This window comes from Procambarus clarkii, chromosome 40 (assembly GCF_040958095.1).
Source record: "Procambarus clarkii isolate CNS0578487 chromosome 40, FALCON_Pclarkii_2.0, whole genome shotgun sequence".
Classification (NCBI taxonomy): domain Eukaryota; kingdom Metazoa; phylum Arthropoda; class Malacostraca; order Decapoda; family Cambaridae; genus Procambarus; species Procambarus clarkii.
Window position 1 is genome coordinate 25,123,390 of NC_091189.1, and position 5,000 is coordinate 25,128,389.

The window sequence follows — 5,000 nt, forward strand, 5'->3', positions numbered from 1 at the left end:
GCCCCCCCCCACCTGCCTGCCCCCCTCCCCAGCCTGCCCCCTCCCCAGCCTGCCCCCCTCCCCTGCCTGCCCCCCTCCCCAGCCTGCCCCCTCCCCAGCCTGCCCCTCCTCCCCAGCCTGCCCCCCTCCCCAGCCTGCCCCCTCCCCAGCCTGCCCCTCCTCCCCAGCCTGCCCCTTCTTCCCAGCCTGCCCCCCTCACCAGCCTGCCCCCTCCCCAGCCTGCCCCCCTCCCCAGCCTGCCCCCCCTCCCCAGCCTGCCCCCCCTCCCCAGCCTACCCCCCTCCCCAGCCTGTCCCCCCTCCCCAGCCTGCCCCCTCCCCAGCCTGCCCCCTCCCCAGCCTGCCCCCCTCCCCTGCCTGCCCCCCTCCCCAGCCTGCCCCCTCCCCAGCCTGCCCCTCCTCCCCAGCCTGCCCCTCCTTCCCAGCCTGCCTCCCTCCCCAGCCTACCCCCCTCCCCAGCCTGCCCCCCCTCACCAGCCTGCCCCCTCCCCAGCCTGCCCCCCCTCCCCAGCCTGCCCCTCCTCCCCAGCCTGCCCCCCCTCACCAGCCTGCCCCCTCCCCAGCCTACCCCCCTCCCCAGCCTGCCCCCCCTCCCCAGCCTGCCCCCCCCCCCCCTCCCCAGCCTGTCCCCCCTCCCCAGCCTGCCCCCCCCCCTCACCCCACCATGCCTCCACAAGGGGAAACATATATCCATGAAATCAACAAAAATCTTGCTTCTTTTCACCACTTTTTTAATTTGCATATATCGTGGTGTACAGGTTATTCAGGTGCCACAGCCATTGAGCGCCGCGTCAATACAAACCTTTACAACCTGAGCGGGCTCAGCGCACACGCGCTCACGGCCACTCTAACATATTCCAAAATGAAAATAAACATGCGGGCATTTGTCCATGGCGGTATGGCGAGACCCCCTTATACTGTACAGCTACGTGCTGCCAACACATTTATGCAACGTTGTAGTAGAGGGTCTCCAGGAGGGGTTATGTCAAGCGCTCTGCACTCACACGCGTGCCACACACGCACGCACACGCACACACACACACACATGTGACAAAGGCTATAGGCCCAGATGGAATCTCCCCTTGGATACTAAAGGAAGGAGCAGAAGCACTGTGCCTCCCACTCTCCATAGTGTATAACAAATCACTGGTAACAGGGGAACTGCCAGAAATTTGGAAAGCAGCTAACGTAGTCCCGATATACAAGAAAGGGGATAGACAGGAGGCACTGAACTACAGGCCAGTGTCCCTAACCTGCATACCATGCAAGCTGATGGAGAAGATTTTGCGAAGAAAATTAGTGGAGCATCTGGAGCGAAGGAACTTTGTAACACAGCATCAACATGGGTTCAGGGATGGCAGGTCCTGCCTCACAGGGTTACGTGAATTTTACGACCAGGCAACAAAAATAAGGCAAGAAAGAGAAGGGTGGGCAGACTGCATATTTTTAGATTGTCAGAAAGCCTTTGATACAGTACCACACAAGAGGCTAGTGAAAAAGCTGGAGATGCAGGCTGGAGTGAAAGGGAAGGTACTCCATTGGATAAAGGAGTACCTAAGCAACAGGAGACAACGAGTCTGTGTGAGGGGTGAGGTCTCAGATTGACACGACGTTACAAGTGGAGTCCCGCAGGGTTCAGTCCTTGGACCTATACTGTTTCTGATATATGTAAATGATCTCTCAGAGGGTATAGATTCGTTTCTCTCAATGTTTGCTGATGATGCAAAAATTACGAGGGAGATTGAAACAGAGGATGATAGTAGGAGGCTACAAGATGACCTAGACAGAGTGAGTTAATGGTCCAACAAATGGCTGTTGAAGTTCAACCCGAGTAAATGCAAAGTAATGAAACTAGGCAGTGGAAACAGGAGGCCAGACACAGGATACAGAATAGGAGATGAAGAACTTAATGAAATGGACAGAGAGAAAGATCTGGGAGTTGATATCACACCAAACCTGTCTCCTGAAGCCCACATAAAAAGAATAACGTCTGCGGCATATGCGAGGCTGGCTAACATCAGAACAGCGTTCAGGAACCTGTGTAAGGAATCATTCAGAATCTTGTACACCACATATGTAAGACCAATCCTGGAGTATGCGGCCCCAGCATGGAGCCCGTACCTTGTCAAGCACAAGACGAAGCTGGAAAAAGTCCAAAGGTATGCCACTAGACTAGTCCCAGAACTAAGAGGCATGAGTTACGAGGAAAGGCTGCGGGAAATGCACCTTACGACACTGGAAGACAGAAGAGTAAGGGGAGACATGATCACAACCTACAAAATCCTCAGGGGAATCGACCGGGTAAACAAGGATGAACTATTCAACACTGGTGGGACGCGAACAAGGGGACACAGGTGGAAACTGAGTACCCACATGAGCCACAGGGACGTAAGAAGGAACTTTTTCAGTGTCAGAGTAGTTAACAGATGAATGCATTAGGCAGTGATGTGGTGGAGGCTGACTCCATACACAGTTTCAAATGTAGATATGATAGATCCCAGTAGGCTCAGGAATCTGTACATCAGTTGATTGACAGTTAAGAGGCGGGACCATAGAGCCAAAGCTCAACCCCCGCAAGCACAAATAGGTGGGTACAAATAGGTGAGTACACACACACACACATACACACACACACACACACACACACTCACATACACATATTAACTAGATATGGACTCCAGCATGGAGTCCATATCTAGTTAAGCATAAGACAAAACTGGAAAAGGTTCAAAGGTTTGCCACTAGACTAGTACCCGAGCTGAGAGGTATGAGCTACGAGGAGAGACTACGGGAATTAAACCTCACGTCATTGGGAGACAGAAGAGCTAGAGGGGACATGATCACCACATACAAGTTTCTCAGAGGAATTGATAGGGTAGATAAAAACAGACTACTACAAGGGGGGCACGCACTAGGGGACACAGGTGGAAACTGAGTGCCCAAATGAGCCATAGAGACGTTAGAAAGAATTTTTTCCGTGTCAGAGTAGTAGACAACTGGAATGCATTAGGAAGTAATGTGGTGGAGGCTGACTCCATACACAGTTTCAAATGTAGATATGATAGAGCCCAGTAGGCTCAGGAACCTGTACACCTGTTTATTGACGGTTGAGAGGCGGGACCGAAGAGCCAGAGCTCAACCCTCGCAAGCACAACTAGGTAAGTACACATACACACGCACACACGTATGACGGGGCTTGACGGCTGAGTGGACAGCGCTCAGCATTCGTAATCCTCAGGGTCCGGGTTCGCTCCCCGGCGGAGGCGGAAACAAATGGGCAGAGTTTCACCCTGATGCCTCTGTTCCCCTAGCAGTACATAGGTACTTGGGGGTTAGACAGCTGCAATGGGCTTTTTCCTGGCGATGTGTGTGAATGTGGACAAAAAATAAGTTGAATGATTGACAGTTGAGAGGCGGGCCCAAAGAGCCAGAGCTCAACCCCCGCATGAACAACTAGGTGAATACAACTAGGTAAACCCACACACACACACACACACACACACACACACACACACACACACACACACACACACACGCACACACACACACACACACACACACACACACACACACACACACACACACACACACACACACACACGGTCCGGTGGTCTACGTCCGCGATTCACAATCGAGGGGCCAGGGCTGGATTCACGTCCGAGGCAAAAACAAATGGGAAGTTTCTCTTTCAACTGGCGCCACTGTTCACCCAGCAGTAAAGAGCTACCTGGGAGTTACAGCTGACACGGGCTGCTTCCTGGGGACGGGTGGGAGTGTGAGAGTCATGTACCAGACATGACAGAGGGGAGACAGGTCGGGAGTTAGTATATTAGACAACAGTGACAAAGGGTTGACGTGAATGGGTTTAAAACACAAATTTGGAAAGAAGATAATTTAAGAAAAGCTTTAAAACATTGGTGAAGGTTCTGTCACTGCTGGCGCCAGGGTGAAGGATGGCACTAGAGAGGCGGTAGACGGGAGATAAGGATTTGACGGGAAGGGGAGGATAATCCGGCGGGGAAGAATTTGACGGACGGAGAAGATTAGACAGAGGGAGAAGTATTAGGCAGAGGGGAAGGATTAGACAGAGGGAGATTAGACGAAGGTGAGGGGGTGATTAGCTAGAAGGAGGGAGGATTAGACAGAGGGGGATTAGACGAAGTTGAGGGGTGATTAGCTAGAAGGAGGGAGGATTAGACAGAGGGGGATTAGACGAAGTTGAGGGGTGATTAGCCAGAATGAGGGAGGATTAGACGAAGGTGAGGGGGTGATTAGCCAGAAGGAGGGAGGATTAGACGAAGGTGAGGGGGTGATTAGCCAGAATGAGGAAGGATTAGACAGAGGGGGGAAGGATTAAGCGGACGGGGAGAATTAGATGAAGGAGGATTAAACGCAGGACCTTCAGAGAGACGCGGAGGATTAGACGAAGCCACCGTCAAGAAGAAGAGGAGGAGCAGACGGAAGCAGGTCGAAGGTTCGATCCCAACTCAGTGCTCTTTGTTACATGTTACTCAATGTGAGGAATGAGGATTCATGGGTAAAAGTCACCCACGTCTGCCCCCCCCACACACCCACTGGGGGGGGGGGGAACTGGACAGATACTCTGTACGCTTCTCAACACTTGACAGATACTATATATATATATATATATATATATATATATATATATATATATATATATATATATATATATATATATATATATATATATATATATATATATATATATATATATATATATATGAAAATGAGAAATTAGGCATATGACAACGGAAAGCCAAAGATATGACAACGAGATGTTAAACAATGTTAGACAACTGCTTAATACAAAACCCTTTAACAAATGTCAAGCAACAAATGCAATATATAACTTATGATTAATGTTGCAAATTTCGGGGTTACGGTCATCATGGGCTTCATGCTGTAGGACATGACAATACTGAAGTCCTCACAATGCATGATATGTCACGACAGTTGAAGTCTTATGGAGTGAATGCCGCC